Source organism: Canis lupus, chromosome 16 (genome assembly GCF_048164855.1).
Source record: "Canis lupus baileyi chromosome 16, mCanLup2.hap1, whole genome shotgun sequence".
NCBI classification, from domain to species: Eukaryota; Metazoa; Chordata; class Mammalia; order Carnivora; family Canidae; genus Canis; species Canis lupus.
Window position 1 is genome coordinate 25,188,680 of NC_132853.1, and position 23,178 is coordinate 25,211,857.

Here is a 23,178-nt window from a genome sequence, read left to right on the forward strand (position 1 = left end):
GCCTGTGTCTATGTCTCTCTGTGTCTCTCATGAATAAATAAATAAAATCTTAAAAAAAAAAAAAAAAGCCTCTCCCTTAAAAAAAAAAAAAAAGAAAAGAAAAAAGAAAAATTCTGTACTCATTAAGCAATAGCTCCCCATTCCCCCATCTTCCAGCCCCGGGTAACCTCTATCCTATTCCTGTTTCCATGAACTCGGCTACTCTAGGTACCTCATGTAAGCAGACTCGTACAATATTTTTCCTCTTGTGTTTGGCTTATTTCTTTTAGCATGATGTTTTCAACAAAAAAACCAAAATATCTGTTTGAATTCCTGTGTCCAATTTTTATGGTCATAGACCCAGAGATGGACTGGCTGGATAATAGGCTAATTTTGTGTTTAATTTTTTGAGGAGCCACCATACTGTTTTCCATAATTTAATCTTTTAGTAACTTTTTTTTTACTGTGACTTAGAGAGTATTTCTTAAATATGATCATGTCAGAAATCTTAGGATGGATAAAATAATCTTGTCTTTTTCCATTTCTGAAAAAAAGGGGGTGATTTTGCTAGGATTACATTGAATCCATAGATAGCTTTAAGAAGTATTGACAGCCTATCAATATTAAATCTTCCAATTCATTAGATGGAATGTCTTTCAATTTATTTGGGTCTCTAATTTCATCCAGTAATGTTTGATAGTTTTTTTAAAAGATTTTATTTATGTATTCATGAGAGACACACAGAGATTGAGAGAGAAAGGCAGACACACGGGCAGAGGGAGAAGCAGGCTCCATGCAGGGAGCCCGACGCAGGACTCGATCCCGGGACTCCAGGATCACGCCCTGGGCCGAAGGCAGGTGCCAAACCGCTGAGCCACCCTGGGATACCCTGTTTTTTTTTTTTTTTTTTTTTTTTTTGGGATACCCTGTTTGATAGTTTTTAATGTATAAGTCTCACACTTCCCTGGTTGAATTTATTCCCAAGTATTCTATGCTTTTTGATGATATTGTAAACAGAATTTTTTTGTTTGTTTTCAAGGAGCTTACTGTTTATTAGGAGTGTATATATGGGGGATCCCTGGGTGGCTCAGTGGTTTAGCGCCTGCCTTTGGCCCAGGGCCTTACCCTGGAGTCCCAGGATCGAGTCCCACACTGGGCTCCCTGCGTGGAGCCTGCTTCTCCCTCTGCCTGTGTCTCTGCCTCTCTCTCTGTGTCTCTATGAATAAATAAATAAAATATTTTTTAAAAAAGGAGTGTATATATACAAGAGATCTTTTATAAAATTGAGGTGTAATTGACCTATACATCATATTGGTTTCATGTGTACAACATAACAATTTGATAATTGTATACATTGTGACAAGTGGGGATACTGACCACTATACTAATGAGGAAGGAGCTGATAATTGTTTACATTGTGAAATGATCCTCACAGAAAGTCTAGTTACCATATGTCATTATATTTAATTACCCCAATTTTTTTCTTGTTGATGTGGACTTCCAGGATTTATTCTCTTAGCAACTTTCTTTTTCTTCATGTTTTTCAAGATTTTATTTATTTATTCATGAGAGACACACAGAGAGAGGCAGACACGTAGGCAGAGGGAGAAGCAGGCTCCCTGTGGGATCCTGATGCAGAACTCTATCCCAGGCCCCTGGGATCATGACCTGAGCCAAAGGCAGATGCTCAACCACTGAACCACCCAGGTGCCCCTCTTAGCAACTTTCAAATATGCAATACGGAATTATTAACTATAGTCACTATGCTGTACACAACATTCCCATGAGTTATTTGGAATTGTTTTCTTAATTTCCTTTTTATTGTTTGTAGCTCTGGTATATAGAAATAGAACTGATTTTTGAGTATTTATTTTGTATCTTGCATAATTACTAATATCATTTACTAGCTCTAACAGTTTTTTTGTGGATTCTTGAGGATGTTGTACATATAAGATCATACCATCTGCAAATTGAAATAATTTTATTTCTTCCTTTCTAATATGGATACCTTTTATTTCTTTTTCTTTCTTAAGTGCTCTGTCTATATTGGAAAGAATAGGCACTAGAACACGCAGGCCCCTCAGAGAAGTCCTTGGTATGCTGCACAGGGCATCTCTACTCTAAACTGTTTCTATGTGTCTCCATACAAGATTGCAATTCCTGGGGGATAGACTGCTGTTCATGTGTTCATGACTGCTGGTGGCCTAATCCCTGCAGATGAGGTGTTATGATTAGCCTGGTTTGGTCATATTCCTTCTGCCTGGAACATGAGCCTGCTACCTGAAGAAAATGATGGCAAAGATGCCAAGCAGATAAAAGTAGCAAGTACTTCAGTACTTGAGGGTCCCACAAAGAAACCACCCATCTGGTCTGTATAAATTTGATTGAGGTGTCTCTTTTCTTGTTGACTTGCTAGAGATAAGTTACAGATCAGTTCTTGGTACTTTCCTATCCACTGGGTGGATTAGGATTTCTGTGAGGCAATAAGAAAATTCCCTGCTTTGGATCAAAGCATTAGACCTAATGTCTAATATTACCCCAAGAAAAAAAAGAGGGGGGGAAGTTCAGGTGTTCCTAACCAAACAGAACCTACCTATGATCCTGTGAAACATCAGGATTCAGTCCATCGTATGCTAAAGTCTGGAACCCAGATGACACCTGAGTCTCTATTGCTTACTATGGACTAGCAACAGAAATCTCTCTTACATCCTGACGACATTTAGTATCTTTGTTTTCTGCTAACATTTGTCCTCAAAGGACCTGGTTTCTTCAGAAGAGGCACTCTGAAACTGAATGTCAACTTTAGAACTTTGGATCATTCCCCAATGTGGCAAGAGCAAATCTTGCCACATAATTTTATCCCTTCTATTTTGAAAATGCCCCCTGGTGGTCAGAACTAGAATAGTTTCCATTGTAACAACCCGTTACAACAAAGTCACTGGGGATAATAGAGTGTGCACAGGGGGTGAACTAACCCACTGCTTGGGTCCACTCACCATGTAATCGAGCCTATATGGCCTTTGATGACCATTACCTTTTCTCTTGTCTTTTCTGCTTCCCTCTAAATTAATCACATTACAATCATTAAGAGGAAAATACTTGTTCCAATTCGTGTTATCGTGCTATCACAAGTTGTTAGCTCTTGTGGTAGCAACATATTTTGGGGAAGCAGTAAAGGTTCAGGTGCTAGGCAATTACAGGAAGTTAGTAATTAGTATATTCACTCCCCAACAGCATAGAATACCCATACCCAGCAGGAAAACCACTAAACCAAAAATCCTGAAGATCATGTAAGAATTCGATAGATGCCTTATTGTTAGCAAAAAGTATAAATCATGGCTCTCCCCACACATAAGAGTAGCAACTGAAAGCTCTGGAAGTCTTTTAAGCAAACCTATTCCTTGACCTCAGACATCGAACGGTTATAGACAAGATCCTTGAAATCTTCTCTTGAGAAATGTCAGAGGAAAACTGAAATCCACTCTGCATTTAAACAGAAAAACTAGGGGCAACTGGGTGGCTCAGTTGGTTAAACATCTGCCTTTGGCTCAGGTCATGATCTCAGGGTCCTGGGATCGAGCCCTTCGTGGGGCTCCCTGCTCAGTGGGGAGCATGCTTCTCCTTCTTCCTCTGCTGTACTCCTCTGCTTGTGTGTTCTCTTTCAGTTAAATAAATAAATACATCTTTTTTAAAAAAGACAGAAAAACTATCTGAAACTTACGCAAGTACTTGAAATGTCAAATTATCAGTTGCTGCACTTTTACTGAGTCAATGGAAGCCCTTTTGTGTTTCTTCCCTCTTGTTGATCTATCCTAGGTTTAGCGGAATAGTACATTTCTCCCTCTCTCCCAAACAGGAATTTCATATTTGAATATTGTCAGTTGTAGAAAATGACAGAAATAAACCTCCATTCCAAGTGAGATCATCTATAATAGTTTGTGATGAAAAAGTTTTGGAAATCACAGGAGGGGGTCTGTGGCATACCTCTGGGCTTCCACATTATATTCCCTTGACTCATCTCTGGTTGCAGTCCCAGCTGTGGTGGATATAGTTCCATGTGAGCTCAGAGGTGTGTAACACCCACAGTGGCCATGACCATATACAGAAGCCCTGACAACATTCCCCAATGCCACAGGAGTCTGCTAGATCCATAGACACATGCAGTCCAGGGCAAACTTATCCAAAGGGGAATGAGAGGGGATGATGGTCCACCCTGCTGGCCTGCAGACGGATCATTCTGGGAGGCATCCTATAGTTTCTCAGAAGGCCCTGGCTGACCAGAGCTTCCATTTCCCACAGAAACAACCTAGGTAATGGCCCTTACATAATCTTTTCCCTCATGTGATTATTTTCCAAGTAAACAACTTTCATTCAATTCCTTGTCACAGGTTCTGCTTTCAGGTAAACCCAAAAGTTGTCATTGATATTTGAGTTCTCTGTACAGAAACCTGGATATCTTGGCACTTGGTCCCTCTAGAGAACTATGGCTGGGGAGATGTGGCAACAAACTGATGGTTTTGAGTATGGAATAAAATACTGCAGCAAACAGAGACAGGTAAGGGAGGAGTGAAAATAATTCAGACCAGGACAAGGCAGAAGAGGAAGGGTTTTGATGGAATGGGGAAAAGGGTCTGTGGGCGTCCTGGACAATCTGAAAAGGAGCATACACCTTCACTCTAGAAAGGAGACCAGCTCAAGACTGTACTGAGGCTACACAGACATATCACTCTTTCTTTCTATTCTTCCCCTAATTCTTATTCTGATAGCTCCAGTGAGTCTCCAACACATTCAGGAACATGCAGTCATGGGTATTATCCCCCCTCCAGGGATGATATATGGCAAGTATGAAAATTCTAAGGAGAGAAGGGAATGCATGGTTCAGGCCCTATGACCAAGGATCCCTACCTAGCTCATTTCTACCCTTCCTTAGCCCCCTATTTCCCTGATTTTCTTGATACCCCACTGATCATCAGGTAGACTTTCATGATAGGTTAGAGGAAGACAAAAGCCACTGAGCTCTTCACTTTGACCCTATATATTTGATTCTTAAGTTCAAGAGTTGTGGCTCAGCCTCCGTGCCAGGTCACTTTTGTATGCTTATAGGATCACACTATTATTACCACTTTCTCCATTTCTTCCTCTAATTTGGCCAGAGGAGTAATTCTCCTCTTCTCACATTCCTTGGGAATGGGGTCCTGGGTCTTGTCATTCATTCTCTAAACTTACAAATTAAAACCCATTAGGAACAGGAGGTATTCTCTACTTGGATGTCTGCCAAGGGAGTCTGTGTGAGAAGACACGCCTTCAAACCTCAGACAGTCTATGACAGTCTCAGCTTTCACTTTCTGCTTATAAAGACTCTTAAAGTCAGCCTGAAATTAGTGACTAGGACCTTCTCCATTCCCAAGTCTCTCCTGAGCATGTGCACAGCCTTTTTTTTTAATATAGCTTCAAAATACTTTTATTTCTCTACTTTTGCCTTACTCCACCAACTCACACATTTGTGGGAATTTTATTCTTTATTAGTCAAAGAAATGTGTGTTTACTCACCATACAGCTTTTTATTTTTATTTATGTATTTACTTATTTTTAAAGATTTATTTTTAAGTAATCTCTATACCCAAGGTGGGGTTCGAACTCATGACCCTAAGATCAAGAGTCACGTGCTTTACCCACTAAGCCAGACAGGTGCCTCTACACAGCCTTTTAGATCCCCTGGAATATGATGTAGCTTTTTAGAGTTACCTATGGTTATCTAGTTCTTCAGGGTGTACTCTTAAATGCCCATCTTGTCTCTTGCTAACCCCAACGAAAAGCATAACCTTACCAGCAGCAATGTTGCCAGTAGATGGCTATTGTTTTGAAAATGTGGGGCCCCTGGGTGGCTCAGTTTGGTTAAGTGTCTTCAGCTCTGGTCATGATCCCAGGATCCTGGAATCAAGTCCCACATCGGGCTCCCTGCTCAGTGGGGAGTCTGCTTCTCTCTCTCTCCCTTTGCCCCTCCCCCTGCTTATGCTTTCTCTTGAGCTCTCTCTCTCTTTCTCTCTCTCTCTCTGAAATAAATTTATTTATTTATTCATGAGAGACACACAGAGAGAGAGAGGCAGAGACATAGGCAGAGAAAGAGAGGCAGGCTCCATGTAGGGAATCTGATGTGGGACTCGATCCCAGGACTTCAGGATAACGTCCTGGGCTGAAGGCAGGCACTCAACCACCGAGCCACCCAGGCATCCCAAATAAATAAAATCTTTATAAAAAAGAAAGGAAATGCTTTGTTCCTTTCATTTTAAAAAAATTTTTATTTTTTTATTTGACAGAGAGAACACAAGCAGGTGGAGGAGTGGCAGACACAAGGAGAGAAAGAAGCAGACTCCCCACTGAGCAGGGAGCCAGACTTGGGGCTTGATCCCGGGACCCTAGGATCATGGCCTGAGCCATAGGCAGACGCTTAGCCGACTGAGCCGCAAGTCCCCCTCTTTCTTTTTTTTCTGCTGAGCTGAATTCTGAGTCAAATCTAATAGCCAGAACTACCTAAAGATAGAGATTTTCCAGGGAGCTGAAAAAAATATTGGCTGTGCTCTGGGGATGTTGCTTTTAACTGAGCCCCACAAGAGGTCAGTCCTCTACATGGGCTGTGAGACCGCTGGCTTTTTGTGGCTACCATAAACTGAGCTGGGGAGGGAGGGTGGATAGAAATAGCATCCCATCCACAAGTTAAAATACCACAGATCCCATTTTCTAACCAAAGTTCAGTAATTTCTCCTGGATAGATGACTTCCAGTTTGTCCTGGGGCTCTGGTTAATTTCCAAAGTTCTAAAATGGTTCATTTTAGTTGTTTTGCCAGTATTTGTATTGTTTTTGTGGAAAAGTAAGTTCACTGAAGTCCTCATTCTGCCATTTTGGAAGTTTATCTCTAGGCAAGCTCATTCCTAAACATGGTTCTTCGCACATATTCTACATCTCTGTAGTAGCAGAGCTTTTTTTTTTTTAATTTTATTTATTTATTCATGATAGACACAGAGAAAGACAGAGACACAGGCAGAGCTCCATGCAGGGAGCCCGATGTGGGACTTGATCCCGGGTATCCAGGATCACGCCCTGGGCCAAAGACAGGCACCCAAACCGCTGAGCCACCCAGGCTGCCTTGTAGCAGAGCTTTTTTTTTTTTTTTTTTTAATTATTTATTTATTTATTTATGATAGTCACACAGAGAGAGAGAGGCAGAGACACAGGCAGAGGGAGAAGCAGGCTCCATGCACCGGAAGCCCGATGTGGGATTCAATCCCAGGTCTCCAGGATCGCGCCCTGGGCCAAAGGCAAGCGCCAAATCGCTGTGCCACCCAGGGATCCCTGTAGCAGAGCTTTTATTTAAAGTTTGTGCTGCTTCCACCAGACTCAAGGTCAGATCTGACTGAGTCTTCACAGCATGATTTAAACTTATTCTGATGTGAAATACCCCAATTATCTTTAAAGTGTATGGTTCTCTTAAATGGAACTTCCACAGGTCATTTCATCAAGAGCAACACCCTAGCCTGCTGTGCAATAGAAGACTGCTTACTGATATCAGATCCTGGACAGAAGGTGACAACTTGAGGGGTCCCTGGATGAGTCAGTGGGTTTAGCATCTGCCTTTGGCTCAGGTCATGATCCCAGGGTTCTGGGATCAAGCCCTCCCTGTGTCTGGCTCCCAGCTCAGTGGGGAGTCTGCTTCTCTCTCTCTCTCCCTGTGTCCCTCCCCTTGCTTTTGCTCTCTCTCTCTCTCTCAAATAAATAAACAAAATCTAAAAACAACAACAACAAAAAAAAACAAACACAAGGTGATAACTTGAGTACTGTCAATTCTCTGTATGACTGCCTTGGCTGAAACAAATCCCAATAGATTCTTCTGGTCCTGTTTTTATTCATCCTATCATCCAGGATGTGTTCTTGATCCATCACTGCTATCTTTGGGGAAGGGAAAAGCATCATGGGCTATTTATTTGGAATAAGGTGCTAATCTCTCCTACTTAGCTCTGGACCTTTCATCTGGCATTAGTTGAACTCATCCAGGCCGTGGAGCAGACATCTTAGTCCCCACCCCACCCACCCCCAAGAATCAGTTCATATCATCTCCATTGTCATTCATGCCTTTATGACTGAGACATGAACTGTACCTTTGTTTGTTTGTTTTTTTAAGATTTATTTATTTATTTATTCAGAGAGAGCGAGAGAGAGGCAGAGACACAGGCAGAGGGAGAAGCAGGCTCCATGCAGGAAGCCTGATGTGGGACTCCATCCCAGATCTCCAGGATCACACCCCGGGCTTCAGGCGGCGCTAAACCGCTGAGCCACCGGAGCTGCCCTGAACTGTACCTTTTGGGGTTCTAGGCACTAGTCTGACAAAAGCTTTCTGTCTTTAATTTTTATTGTCCTCCAGTGATTGAGAGTTAGTGAAAGACATATATGTCTACTCCCCTATGTCTATGGAACTGACTTAAATAATCAAAAGAAAATAATGCCAATGATGAAATGATGGAAGGGAGATTATATATATATCACAATCACAAAAGAATTTCTGCTAGATAATGGTCCCCTTGGACTCAATGAAAGGTAAAAACTTATCATTTCCAAGAGAATAGTGCAGTATCACGAAAACTAAGCAGAGGAAATCCTGGCAGAGCCACACTAGTACCTACTAATCAAAGAAATAAAATCTCCTAGAAAAAGCTGTTTTTTGAAGGTTTGGGGGCCATTATTACTTGGAAACTGACTTGATGCTACAGATCAATAGCACCTGAGGGCAGTTGCAGGGTTTAGAAAAGGAGGTCATGAAAATAGAAAAACTTGTGGGGAGATCTTTCCCTGATTGTACATCTCATTAGAGCAGGTAGTTATCTCAACACTGGGAGAAGTTTCCTTATTTTTAGGGGCAACTGACCCCGTGAGGCAGCTACTCTCAACTCAACTTACAAAACAGCCAGGAAGGAAGCCATAACACCCGAATCCAAAACAGGAGCCAGGCCAAACAAAATTGATACCAAAAACTATTACCTGGGGCAGCAATTTGAATAAACAATGGAAAAAGCTTCACTAAGACAAACTTCTAGAAAAGATGACCTATGACTCTGACTTCCTCTTACCCTGTGCAGGATGCTGAAATGCTGAACTGATGATTTAAACCCACATGATGAAGGACTCTGACAGCAACCAGGTAAATAGTGAGGGACCCAGGAAAAATAAATGCACAACATTTTTAGTCAATTATCATGACTCTCTAAATCAGGGGTCGGCAAGATTTTTCTTAAAGGGCCAGATAGGTAAACATTTTAGGCTTTGTGAGCCAAGAGACACAACCAAGGCAATTATGCAGATACTTATTTAAAAAAATATTAAAACCATTCTTAGCTTGTGGGCTGTAGAAACAAAACAGGTTGCTGGCCAGGTATGGCTCATGGGCTATAGTTCGCTGATCTAGACTTACCCTCACTCAAATATGAACAGTTCAGGAAAACACTGGGTCTGTGACCCAGTGAAAAAGATAAACACAGCATACACAAGAGATAGATATATTGAGGCACATTTGGTCATGACAGCTACTTAAGCTGGTTTGAAATCCCATTGAAACCAGCTTAAGTAGGAAAAGATTATTAGCTCAGGTAATTGAGGATGGGTAGATCAAAAGGAGGAGAAACATGGTCTTTTTATCCTATCTTTTTTCTTAGCTCTTCTCTATGATTCAGTCACTTTCCTTCTGCAGATGTTAAAAAAAAATGTATTATGTCAGAAATCTGGATTAAGTGAAAGATTTGGGGAAAATGAAAATTCCCAAAACTGACCAAAAAAGATTGGTACAAAGGCATAACATGAAAGTGATTTAAAAACAAGTCAAGAATGAGCTGCAGAGTGAGTAGCTCTGCATTTAAGGGGACTGGAAGTGAGTGGGGGAAGCTTGGAATGGTGGGAGATAACAGGAGGACACTCAACCAAGGACAATGTGTGAGGCTCTTGAGCATTAGTCTGCATCTGCAGATCCAGAAATTTGTTACCAGCATTTTTCCTCATAGCATTCCTCATCATTCTTGGTATGGGGCAGAGAAAAGGGCACAGGATTTATTTCAGAGATGGTGTTTTGATGTGCAGGTTGATTGAAGAAGGAAGGGATGTGAGGAAGGTGAAAGTGCTTCTGAAAGAGTATTTGAAGTGACAAGCCATGGAGGTCAGACTGAAGAGTGAAAAGAAGCGATGCAACAATGGGGCTGATAAGTCGGCAAGAGAAGAAAGATCAAGAACCTATAAGTATTTGTTAGTCAAACGTCAATAAAGCTGGTAAGACAAAAGAAACAATAGGTCTCCGTATGACCTGAGAACAATAGTGGTGAAGGTTAGAGTATGTTGGAGGTGGAAGAGAGAGAATGGTAAGTCAATTGGAGTCAAAGATTTCCAGTGTGGAGTAGTTTCTAGCATGGTCATGTGTGAGTCTAAACCGGAGTGAAGGATGTATGTCACTTGAGTAAGTCATGAAAGTGTGAGGTTTGGGAGTTGAATGGTTCTCCCAAAGTGAAGTTATCAGAATGCAGGCACAATATGGGGTTTAGAGGTAGATAAGAGCCTAGAACTGCAGGCTCTTCTTATAAATGCAGAATAGTAACTATAAACTGGAAGATAAGAAAGAAAAGTGGTAGGACACTGAGGTAACTCATTTGGTTAAGCATCTGCCTTCGGCTTAGGTTCTAATCCCAGGGTCCTGGGATGGGGTCCCCCACCAGGCTCCCTGCTCAGTGGGAAGTCTGCTTCTCTCTCTCCCTCTGTTCCTCCCCACTGCTCTCTCTCTCTCTCTCTCTCTCACACACACACACACACTCTCTCTCTCTCTCAAATAAATAAAACCTTTAAAAAATAAATAAAAGTGGTAGAAGAACTTGTACCCATCTGAGAGGAATATTGGTTTGATAATAACAGAAAGAAGAAAAATTCAAAATACCCGTCAGCCCTTACGATCTGTGGATTATGGGAAAACATCGGCTCCCTAACTTCAAAAGGAGAGTACAGGAATAGGATTTTCAGGATAAGACAAGAAGGAAAGGAGGAAGGTAAGGTTATAGGAGAGAAGAGAGTGTGGGGGAGTTTGTTTATAGAGGAAATAAATGTCCAGAAGACACAGGGGAAAATATTTTAGGGAAGGGAGCAGTGGGATGATGAATTAGGAAAGAGAGAATAAAGCGATACTGAGGGACACCCAGTGGCTCAGCCGTTTAGCACCGCCTTTGGCCCAGGCCCTAACCCTGGAGACTGGGGATTGAGTCCCACATCGGGTTCCCTGCATGGAGCCTGCTGCTCTCTCTGCCTGTGTCTCTGCCTCTCTGTGTCTCTCATGAATAAATAAAATTTATTTATTTTATTATTCAATAATAAATTTTAAAAATAGAGTGGCTAAATGATGAGTTGCCTGTATTTTGGGTAAAATCCAAGAATGATAGGTAATTTTAGCTGGCCTCTAGATGAAATCCTGGTGTCTGGGTTCAGATGATCTCCTGAGATGGCTATATTCAGATAAGGTCTCAGTGGATTCTGTATCATAATATCCAAGTTGGGGAGTTGGGGTGGTCATGTTGGAGCTGGTCTAGTTTGGATTTATCATTGAATAACTTCCAAGCCATTGTATATAGTCAATGTTCAATGTATATTAATTATCCCATATCAACAGTCCTAGAACAGGGGAATGGGGTGGGATAGGAGTGGGCTACCTCAGAGAACTGGAATGGCGGAGAGACTATCTTATCCAAAGGCAAGGGTATGGACAAGATGAACTTAATTTGGGGTAGGAAGATGTGTTTGTTGAAGAGGAGGTGGAGAGAAGAATTCATTGTACTTCATCCCATGACACATGTTCAAAAGAGTCACTAACTGAAAAGTCTATGAGACTCAAGCTTCTGAAAGGAACATAAGGAAATCATTCCTTTGCCAAGTGAAGTGGAGGAAATGTCTTTTAAACAATCTCTCTGCCCATCTCACTTCCTGCCATCACCACCGTCTAATCAACCTACAATTGTGACATATCCTAACCTCACTTCATCTTCTGAATCTTTTCCCACGGATCTAATCTCAGTGATATTGTCACTTGTCCTTCAGGGATTTTATTGTTTTGTGCTATATGTTTATTGATTTCCTCTTCCCTTTACTATGCTTTAGTACAGAAGGTGCTGAATAGGATTGTCATTAATTACCCAGAACCATATGCAAATAACACCTTATAAACTGAAAGTAAAGCCTTGTTAGGGAGATTGACAGACCCTGAAGTTGTGAAAGCTCAATGCACACTACTTTTTTTTAAATAATTATTTTCATTCTGAAGTGTTGGAAATAGGGAAACTCTCCTGACTCCCAGCAAACTTTTAAAAAAGATTTATTTATTTATTCATGAGAGAGACACAGAGAGAGAGGCAGAGACATAGGCAGAGGGAGAAGCAGGCTCCATGCAGGGAACCTGATGTGGGACTCGATCCCGGGACTCCGGATCCCAGGATCACGCCCTGAGCTGAAGGCAGGCACCCAACTGCTGAACCACTCAGACATCCCCCAGCAATTTTTTTTTTTTTTTTAAGATTTAATTTGGGACATCTGGGTGGCTCAGCAGTTGAGCATCTGCCTTTGGCTCAGGGTGTGAGCCCTGAGTTACAGGATCAAGTCCCTCCTCCAGCTCCCTGCATGGAGCCTGCTTCTTCCTCTACCTATGTCTCTGACCCCCTCTGTGTGTGTGTGTGTGTCTCTCATGAATAAATAAATACAAATCTTAAAAAAAAAAAGATTTAACTTATTTCAGGGTGGGAGCATGTGGGTGAGTTGGGGTAGGAGCAGAGGGTGAAGAAGAGGGAAAGAATCTCAAGCAGATTCCATATTGAGTGCAGAGCCCTGTGAGAAAGAGAGAGGCAGAGACACAGGCAGAGAGAGAAGCAGGCTCCATGCAGGGAGCCTGACGTGGGACTCGATCCTGGGACTCTAGGATCTCGCCCTGGGCCTAAGGCAGATGCTCAACCACTGAGCCACCCAGACATCCTATTAACTTTAGATTCTTATCTGTTAAATAATGGTATTAGTATTTACCTTTGTAGAGCCATTGTATTAAGGCTGGAGCATATAAGGAACCCAGAATGAAATAAGGTATTCAACAAATAGTGACCGTTATTATAATTTTCCATTTCACATAAATTCTATTTTTTAAGTATAATAATAGTCCAGTTGAATAAGAATAATTAGTTGGCGACCTAAAGAGAAGACTATTGAGAGTTTGTGTGAAGCACCAAGCTTAAAGCTAATCTCTGGTTAATTGGTATTACATACACCCTAGTGATCACCACTTGGGATCTGAACAAAGCTGAAAACAGTTGTTTCTAGACTCTGGAATCTCAAAATTTATTAATACCAACTGAAAAGTGATCCACTTATTTGACACTTCACCTGAACTGAATTCACACTGTGGTGCCCTGAAGAGGCTATATGATGAGATGGTTGGGAATATAGCTCTGGAGTTAGACTGTATGAGATCAAACTCTATCACTCATTTTCTGTGTAACTTTGAGCAACTTTTCCTTCAGGTGTCAGTTTCCTCACCTACAAAATTGGGATAATAGACCCCATCTCATGGAGCTATTGTGAAGGTCACCTGAATTCATGTGTAAAGGGCTTAGAACAATGCCTAGCACACAACAAACGGTTCAATAAATATTAGTTATTTTTTAAATTTTATTTATTAAAACTATATTTATTTATTCATTAGAGACACACAGAGAGTGGCAGAGACCTAGGCAGAGGGAGAAGCAGGCTCCTCGCAGGGAGCCCGATGTGGGACTTGATCCCCAGACTCCGGGATCATGACTTGAGCCAAAGGCAGACACTCAACCACTGTGCCACCCTGGCGCCCCTAAATATTAGCTATTACAATAGAAATGATATGTACATTTTTCACAACTTCATATGAATTTTCACCTAGAATTGTGGATGAAGGGATCCCTGGGTGGCGCAGCGGTTTGGCGCCTGCCTTTGGCCCAGGGCGCGATCCTGGAGACCCGGGATCGAGTCCCACGTCGGGCTCCCGGTGCATGGAGCCTGCTTCTCCCTCTGCCCGTGTCTCTGCCTCTCTCTCTCTCTCTCTCTCTGTGACTATCATAAATAAATAAATCTTTAAAAAAAATTGTGGATGAAGGTGGATGTGGCTCTAGATTTGATTTAATTCAATCCCCTCACATGATCTTTATGAAATTGATTTAAATGAGAAGTTGACTTGAAGTATTTCCTGTGACACTGTTTCAAGTACTTACTACATTATCTTATTTAATTCTCCCCAAAACTCTGTAAGATAGGTACTGTTCCTGTTCTCGTCCCTATTTTATAGAAACTGAAGCCAAGAGAGGTGAACATGCTTGCCCAAGGTTTCACCAAAGCCTCAGGGTGCCTGGGTGGCTCAGCCTGTTGAGAATCTATCACTTGATCTCAGCTCCGGTCTTGATCTTAGGATCCTGAGTTCAAGCCCACATTGGGATCTGCACTGAGTGTGGAGCCTACTTAAAAAAAAGAAAGAAACCAGAGCCTCTCATTCTAGAGTCTGTCCCTTTATAAATTCTATATCATTCTGCCTTTTAAAACCGATCGAGGGATGCCTGGGTGGCTCAGCGGTTGAGCACGTCTGCCTTTGGCTCAGGGCGTGATCCCAGGATCTGGGATTGAGTCCCACATTGAGCTCCCTGCATGGAGCCTGCTTCTCCCTCTGCCTATGTCTCTGCTTCCCTCTCTGTGTCTCTCATGAATAAATAAATAAAATCTTTAAAAATTAAATAAAAATAAAGCTAATTGAATTCCTACATTTCTACATCAAAGCACATTGTCAACAAGATTGAAGCTTGGAAATTTCCAAAGCAGGAGTTTCTAGTTACCAGCCAAAGGAAAGTCTTGCTAATTCTTCCACTGCACCACATAACTTCCTGGTCAACATGTCTGGATGAATTAATTGCAAAACATTCCTTTAATAAGTAACAAAACAAATAGACTTTTTGTATGGTGTTATGAAGAGAGCTAATTGGAGGGCAATAAGCTATACCTAATATTTATAGTTCCTTATCCCTTCATCCTCTCTCTCTTGCTCTCAGCTAATGATTTTACTCCTTCTTCACAGAGAAGATACAGGTCAATAAGCAGTAAATTCTTCAGCATCCTACCTCCCCCAAACCTACCAACTTATCTCTAGCCCTGTCAATTTTTGCCTTTTCCTTATTGTCTCAGTGGTGAAGCGATCTCTCTTTGAAGGGGATTTTCTCCATATATACACTAAATCAATGATTCTCAGAGTATGATCCCTGGACTAGCAGCATCAGCACCTTGGAGCTTGTTAGAAATGCAAATTCTTGTGCCCGATCTCAGATGTACTGCTGGGAACGCAGGAACTCTGGGAGTGGGGCCTGGCAACCTCTGTTCTAACAAGCCCACAAGGTGATTCTGATGCACCCTTCAGTTTGAGAACCACTGTTGTAAATTCTTACTATTTAAAGTGGGGCCCATGGACCAGCAGCATTATGATATCACCTGGGAGCTTGTTAGAAATGCAAAACCATAGGCTCCACCCCAGACTTACTGAATCAGAATATGCATTTAATAGATTCCTACAGGTGAGTCCAAGATTCCCAGGTGGTTCACATGTATATTAAAGTATGAGAAGCACTATTGTAGATGGCAGTCTCATTTTCCCCTCTCTTTTACCTTTTACTGTCTTGGATCTTCCCTATGAGCCTTTAAAAAATGATCCTATCTCTTCATGATTTAAAAACAAGTTATTATTTAAAAAAAATTAAAACAAATTACTCCCTGATCCTTCAGCTCCTTCTCTCTCTCCTTCCATTCACAAACTTCTTGAAGGATTTGCCTACACCATAGTTAAGATCTCTTGGTCACCATCCCTCACTCACTCCATATCAGCCTACCTTTGGTCCCTATCATCCTCTTGGAACTTCTTGGGCAAAGGTAACAAGTAACCCCTTTATGGATAAATCCACTGGCTGATTTTCAGTCATGAACTTACTTGACCTCTCTGTAGCATGTGTTATTACTGGCCATATCCTCCTTGAAATTCTCCTTTGGCTTTTAAAAAGGACATTTTTTTTTTCCATCTTCTCCTACTTCTTGGCTCCTTGTTATCAGTCTTTCTCTGGTATGTACCCTTCCCATACCTAAGTCTGGGTGCTTCAGAGGAGTGGGCCTACTTGGTCTAAAATAGGCTTTCCCAGTCTCAACACTCTTGACATTTGGGGCCAGATAATTTATTGTGGGTGCTGTCCTGTGCAATGTACAATGTTTAGTAGTATCCCTGACCTCTACCCACTAGATCCCAGTAGCACCTTCCTCTACCAGTTGTGACAACCAAAAATGTCTCCAGATATTGCTAAATGTCTTCATAGGAGAAAGATTGCCTATGGTTGAAAACCATATGGTCTAAAGGTAATCCCATGTGACCTAGCACTAAGAGAGGCTTCCTGAAGATTTCTAGGAAAATTCTGTACTTGAGAAAGAGCTATGGAAAGCCATTCTTTTTCTCCCACTATATGGTGGAAGCATGTAAGTTGATTGCTACAGGCAGTCATCCTGGGTGAAGAATAAGATGAGTCTCATGACATCACTGGATCACTGGATCAACTAGTCCTAATGTCTGTTCTTCCTCCAGATTTAATCTTGAATAATATACCTTCCAAATTTACTTACTCATCTTGTTGCCTCCTGTTGTTTCATTTGCTTGTACCTGTTTTTCCTCTCTCAGCTCATTCCCTTTAGACTGTCATTTTATTTGCACTGTCTGGTTTTCTACTTTAGTTTCCCAGAAGACACTAACTCTTCTCTCTTTCTCCATGTTTTGCATGGAGGCCAGCCATCTCACCACTGTCATGATGACTCCTAGCTCCTAGGCCTAAACTAAAACCTCAGAAACAACTCTCCCTGAACAATTGAAGGGGCACCTGGAACAGAGAAGTCAGAAAAAGGGTCTGGCTAGACTCCAGAACCCTCTTTCACTGTACCTGTGGCTCAGTGGTATCTTCTGCTGATATGACGTTAGGAGGCTGAACTATTCTAACTAACCTGAAACCAATTTTCTTTGCAGTTCTAAGACCTCTCATTTAATCCTGTGGAAGAACTGGAATTGAGAAATAGAAACAAGAGTCCAAAAATTACAGGTCCTTGCAATTGAAAGGATACACAGGCTACAAGGGCATGGATGAACATTTTTGAAAATACATATTTTGGGGGGACACCTGGGTGGCTCAGCGGTTGAGCATCTGCCTTTGGCTTGGGTCATGATCCCAGGGTTCTGGGATTGAGCCCCACATCGGGCTCCTGGCAGGGAGCCTGCTTCTCCCTCTGTCTATGTCTCTGCCTCTCTCTCTCTCTCTGGGTGTCTCTCATAATAAATAAATACAATCTTTAAAAATAATAATAAAGAGCTGGTCTATTGAGAAAGGCACAGTTGAGGCTCTTTATGCCCTTAGAAAGATAAAGAGAACAACTGCCTTGGTTTGGTTTCTGACAAGTCCCTATTCAAGGTCCTAAGTAGGTATTGAAGTCTCCCTGCCCTTTGATTTCACAAGATACCCCTACATTTATATAACAAATTCTTTTTTAATATTTATTTGTTTGTTTGTTTGTTTGTTTGTTTGTTTGAGACAGAGAACAAGTGGGAGAGGCAGAGGGAGAGAACCCTCAAGCAGACTCCACTCCACACCGAGTGTGGAGCTCGACTTGGGGCTTGATCTCACCATCCTGAGATCATGACCTGAGATGAAACCAAGAGTCAGACACTTAACCAACTGAGCCACCCAGGCGCTCCTCTTTTTTTTTTCATAAGAAATTATTATTATTTTTAAAAAGATTTTATTTATTTAATTGACAGAGCAAGAGAGCTCATAAGCAGGAGGAGTAGCAGGCAGAGGGAGAGGGAGAAGTAGTGTCTCCAAAGAACAGGAAGCCCAATCAGGACTCGATTCCAGTACCCTGGGATCATGACCTGAGCCAAAGACAGTTGCTTAACTGACTGAACCACCTAGGTGCCCACAAATTATTTTTTAATTATACTGTTGTGTGGGGTTTGGTGTAGATTACCATAAATTTTTAATTTGGGCATATGGCCCACTCAGAAAGAGAAATGCATTTCCCAGCCTTCTATAAGTTAGTGTGACCATGTGAATAAAATCTGGCCAATAAGACACAAGCGTTCTGGGGCAGTTCCACATGAAACACATAATGAACCACACTTAGATTATCTGTCATTGCTTAGCTCAAGGACTGCCCTGGGAAGCCCTGGTTCTGAAAGATTGAAGAGATTGGTAACCAAACATTTCTAGGCTACCCTGGATTTTATCTATTTTTATAGATCTGCCATGGTTCTCATAACGGCGCATTTTATTTCCTGACCCAAACCCCACAATATCACTCATTGCCAATCAATTTTCAGTGGCATCTACTGCATGAATGGCTCATTCCTTTTAAGTATTGCCTTTAATTTAAATCCCAGATTTCAGAGTGAGACGAGACAAACCCTTTATCTGCTGGATAGGATTTGAGTAGCCTGGCAAAGAATTGGCTCAGCTGAAATGATGTAGCTCAGTAGGAAAGGCTACAATACTATCAACAGATACTAGCACTGATGTTGAACTCCTTAGACAACTGTCACACAGAGTGTCCCTGTTGTATTCATGGCTATTCCTCCAACTAAAACACTTTGGTTGATTAGTGTTCTCTACTCCCTCTCATTTCCCTGTGAATATAAAGAGCAGCTTAGGGGAGTGTGTGTGTGTGTGTGTGTGTGTGTGTGTGTGTGTGTGTTTTCCTGGAGCATAATTTCTAGAATGTTCAGTTATGCCTGACCCAAGCTTACCTCTCCATGGGATGAGACAGTAGGGGACTGCATGCACTCAACTGACTCTCTATAAACTTCTTCCACCAGAGGTTTTGTGTTGTACCTGCATCACACGTCTCTAGTATATTTCTCACAACTCTACGCCTGACAGAATCTTAGAGACTTTTAAAGAATCTCTAAGTTCATTGCTCACCAATCACAGAAATGGATGACCATGACTGTAATTTCAAGTGAATTTTCAAGGAATACCCACATTTCTATATTTCTTACTGACAGTATGACAGATCCACCAATATTGCCACCACAGAATTTATGTTTAGCAAATTACTACACTCCTCTAGGCAGAATATCTTGTTTCATCATAATTTTGGTTTTCAGTCCTGTTACTTCTCTACACCCTCAAGATCACTTAAATCTTCTCTAGAAGCCCTACTTAGAACCTGGGTAAACTATAGACCACCCATGACAACTACTCTCAAGACTCTCCAGTAAGACAAGATAAAAGGAAAGGATATCTGAATAGGAGATAGTGCTTAGCTACTTTCTTTCTTCCTCTCTCTTTTCCTTTGTATATGTGTACTATCCCCTCAAAGCAAGAAGACCACTTTAATGAGTTTATGAAAGTGTTAGACAATTTGTTGGCCTTCTGTTTGTCAGATAGTGATTCCCAAAAAGGGTTTTAAAAATTCCTTCCCAATTGCATCAAAGAAAGATATTTATCTATTCAAGGAAATGCAAAAATCAAGCAGAAGAGCTTAAGATGGCAAAAAAAAAAAAAAAAAAAAAAAAGGAAAGAAAAGAAAAAGAAAATAAGAATCTGTAGAGTGCATCACACAGCCTTACCTAATATTTTGTAAAATATCTTGGAGAAAATCAAAGACATCTGGATATAGTGATTACACAAATTCAGGTCTATGTAATACAATGCATACATATGGGGGTGCATGTGTCCCTTTGAATTAGTATTTTTGTATCCTTTGTTTTTTTTTAAGATTTTATTTATTTATTCATGAGAGAGAGAGGCATAGACACAGGCAGAGGGAGAAGCAAGCTCCATGCAGGGAGCCTTATGTGGGACTCGATCCCAGGACCCCAGGATCTGACCCAAGCCAAAGGCAGATGCTCAATCGCTGAGTCACCCGGGCTGCCCCTTTTTGTATCCTTTGAATTAGTATTTTTGTATTCTTTGGGTACTTAGTAGTGCAACTGCTGTATCATAGTGTAGTTCTATTTTTAACTCTTCAAGGAACCTCCATACTGTTTTCCAGAGTGGCTGTACCAGTTGGCATTCCTACCAACAGTGCAAGAGGGTTCTCCTTTCCTCACAACCTCATCACCATCTGTTGTTTCCTGTGTTGGTTGATTTTAGGAAATCAAGTGTTCTTTCAAATAATTCAGATGGGCTATTTCCATTCAGAGTCTCCATATGTGAGGCTATGTGAGGCTTTACTTAACATGAGTGGTGAGGGGCCTTAGATACATCTTCCCAAATCCCAAGGCAGACATTTTTACTCTCCTGATACCTTACCATGGTGGACAGAGTGGAGAGGTAAGGCTTAGAGGTTGCTGACTGACTTCCCAAGAAAATGAGGCAAACACTTGGGAGCATCTGATCCTTAAACGATGTGGAGAAATTCAATTGATTTCCCCCAGGCTTTGTTCCCAGAGAGGACCAGGCACAGGATAACCTTTCCTTGGACACACCAGTATCTAAGATCTTTAGTTTCTCCCTTACTTTTCTTCCTCATATAGCCTATAAAATCATTTGCTTTTGCTTTTTCTCTTTGAGAATTTTTTTTTTAAAATACCAAAGATTGAAGATTGTTAATACTTTCCTCACACTTTTTTGACCTCTTTAAGTAAAATAAATAGAATATCACAGATATTTTGACATCCATTTGGGACTAGACTTTAATTCTCTGTTACATCCCACACACTACTGTTCCCACATGGTAAGTCAATGCTGGTTCACAAACCTGTTTATTCCAGTTGTTCTTGTTTAATTAAATGTTGTGCAACATGATGAAATATGAATGGGAGGAAAAATAATTTATCTCCATGAAAATTAAATTCAATGCTTTAGAAAGATTTAATAAAGGCAAATCAATAAAAGAAACTGCTGTGAATTAGGTATGTGCATGATAACTGTAAAAGATTGATGGTGTTTGGGGTAAATTATAAAATCCATAAAGATTCTGCATTGTAAGCACTTTGCATATGTTTTCAAGTTTTGGTTTTTTTTTTTTTAATTTTTTTAAAATTTTTTTTATTTATTTATGATAGTTACACAGAGAGAGAGAGAGAGAGGCGCAGAGACACAGGCAGAGGGAGAAGCAGGCTCCATGCACCGGGAGCCCGACGTGGGATTCAATCCCGGGTCTCCAGGATTGCGCCCTGGGCCAAAGGCAGGCGCCAAACCGCTGCGCCACCCAGGGATCCCTTTTTTTAAATTTTTATTTATTTATGATAGTCACAGAGAGAGAGGCAGAGACACAGGCAGAGGGAGAAGCAGGCTCCATGCACCGGGAGCCCGACGTGGGATTTGATCCCGGGTCTCCAGGATCACACCCTGGGCCAAAGGCAGGCGCTAAACCACTGCGCCACCCAGGGATCCCTGTTTTCAAGTTCTTGTTCCACTGAAAGAAGTCAAAACTGAAAGTCTTAGGTGATACACTGTTGATGCAGTTTATGAAAAAGAAGGGATGCTGAATTTCAAACAGTGGACTCGTATGCCAAGTAAAAGTCTTGGCCTTACATTGAAAGATTGGCAAATTAATATATGTTCATGCAAATTAAAATAAATATTTAAAATATGGATGTGTGATGAAAGGTCCATGAGCAAGAGAATTGGAACTGAAGTTGGTAATTAGGAGGTAAGAAGTGGTTCAGGAAAGTAAAGAGGATGGAGGCCAGATTACAGGAGAGTAGGTGAAAAATAAAACTACTGTACTGAGAAAAATTAACCAAGAAGCTTAATAGAAAAAATTCATTAATAGCAAATAGTAAGAGGGATGCCTGGGTGGCTCAGTCAGTTAGACATCTGACTCTTGATTTTCGCTCAGGTAATGATCTCAGGGTCATAGAATTGAGCCTTGCATTGAGCCCTGCATCAGGTTCTATGCTCAGTGGGGCATCTGCTGGAGATTCTCTCCTCTCCCTCTGCTCCTCCCCTGCTCACGCATATGCTCTCTCTCTCTCTCTCAAACAATACGTAAACAAGTCTTTTAAAAAGCAGATCTTAAAAAAAATAGCAAATGGTAAGGGGTAACATTTACTGAATACTTATTGTATGTGGGTACTATCCTGGACATTTTCCAGGCACTATCTATTTTCTCACAAACACCTTAGGAGGTAGGTACAATATGGTCTATACCAAGTTAAACAGCTGGAAAGTGAAGTAGATTTTTCTGTTAAAGCACATGCTGAGGGAGGAAAAAACTCAGGATTTTTCTGGTGAGAGAATAACTTAGGGAAAAAAATTATAAATGGTTTAAATCGAAAGCAAACTTAGGGGTGCCTGGGTGGCTCAGTCACTCGAGTGACTGACTCTTGGGTTTGAGTCTTAGAATCAAGCCCCATGTTGGGCTCCACACTCAGCAGGGAGTCTTCTTTAAAGATTCTCTTCTTCTCCCCCTTTCCCCTCTCTCTCTTGCACATGCATGCACTCTCTCCCTCTCAAATAAATAAATCTTTAAAAAAGCAAATTACAAGTTATTAAAGTGTTCTTGCCAATGTTTACTTAAATGTACAAGCTTCCCTTCTTTACATAGGTGATTTAAAAGTTCACCTTTAACAGTCGGTTCTGAAATCCCCTCTAAGTTCTCTCAAGTCCCACAGACTGAATGGAGGGAAAATATATGGAAAAAATAATAATGTTATGCCTTACAGCTCAGCATAGGGGATGCAGTGAGTGTTCTAAATAACTTGCTTCTACCCTGCCTCAGAAACCAAATGATCTTGTTAGTATCTAAAAACAATGGGGGCATTGTGGGGTGGCTGGGTGGCTCAGTTGGTTAAGCATCTGACTCTTCTTGATTTTGTCTGGGGTCATGATCTCAGGGTCATGGTCTCAGGGTCCTGAGATTGAGCTCCGTAATTGGGCTCTGTGCTAAGGCTGGAGCCTGCCTAAGGTACTCTCTTCCTCTCCTTCTGTCCCTCCCCTCTCAAAAAAATAATTAAAAAATTAAAAAATGTAATGTTTAGGGATCCCTGGGTGGCACAGTGGTTTAGCGCCTGCCTTTGGCCCAGGGCACGATCCTGGAGACCCGGGATCGAATCCCACGTCAGGCTCCCGTTGCATGGAGCCTGCTTCTCCCTCTGCCTGTGTCTC

General features: G+C 41.4%; 1 long non-coding RNA gene across 2 annotated transcripts in view; it reads left to right on the plus strand.

The window, feature by feature from the left end:
• Window positions 1–12,720, plus strand: part of LOC140606360 (uncharacterized) — a 45,476-nt gene extending 32,756 nt beyond the window's left edge. Inside the window, exons 3-5 of one of the 2 annotated variants that reach the window (XR_012008693.1) lie at window positions 4,368–4,534; window positions 9,109–9,170; window positions 10,100–12,720. This is a non-coding gene — a long non-coding RNA (uncharacterized lncRNA). The remainder of the gene's footprint in view (window positions 1–4,367; window positions 4,535–9,108; window positions 9,171–10,099) is intronic. The other variant, XR_012008692.1, reaches the window with a different exon arrangement.
• Window positions 12,721–23,178: the final 10,458 nt, after the last annotated feature.